This window comes from Lipotes vexillifer, unplaced genomic scaffold (assembly GCF_000442215.2).
Source record: "Lipotes vexillifer unplaced genomic scaffold, Lipotes_vexillifer_v1.1 scaffold1213, whole genome shotgun sequence".
Lineage (NCBI taxonomy): Eukaryota > Metazoa > Chordata > Mammalia > Artiodactyla > Lipotidae > Lipotes > Lipotes vexillifer.
In genome coordinates this window covers 414554-415338 of record NW_006795911.1, presented here as the reverse complement: position 1 = coordinate 415338, position 785 = coordinate 414554, and positions in this window count along the sequence as shown.

The window sequence follows — 785 nt, the reverse complement described above, 5'->3', positions numbered from 1 at the left end:
TTGTTTTGAGCACTCCAGCATCTATATTTATAATAGATAACTATTCTGTAGATTTGTTATTTTATTATGTCTTCATCTGTTTTGATATCTGGGTAATATTGGCCTTATAAAATGAATTTGGAAGGGTTCCCTAAATTCTTTTTGTTTTGATAGTTTGTGAAGGAATAGTATTAATTTTTTAAATGTTTAGTAAAATTCACCAGGGAAGCCATATCAGCTTGGACTTTTTTTTGTTGTTGTTGGTAGTTTATTCATTAGTAATTAAAACACTTCACTTGTTATATGACTATTCACATTCTCTATTTTTTCTGGATTCAGCTTTGCTTATTTTTGTTTTTCCAGGAATTTGTACATTTCTTCTAAGTTAACTTATGTATTGTCATAGTTTTTCATATTCCTTTTAAATTTAGTAGAATCAGTAGGAATATCTGCTCTTTTATTTCTGTTTCCTTTCATTGAGTCTTCTCTCTTATTTTCTTTGTCAATCTGATGAAAGTTTTGCCATTGTGTTGATCTCTTCAAATAACCAATTTTTTTTTTTTTTTTTTCCGGTACGCAGGCCTCTCACTGTTGTGGCCTCTCCCATTGCAGAACACAGGCTCCGGATGCGCAGGCTCAGCGGCCATGGCTCACGGACCCAGCCACTCTGTGGCATGTGGAATCTTCCTGGACTGGGACATGAACCTGTGTCCCCTGAATCAGCAGGTGGGCTCTCAACCACTGCGCCACCAGGGAAACCCTACAAGGATTGAGGTCTGTATTTGAAATTGTTTTGATCTCTTTCC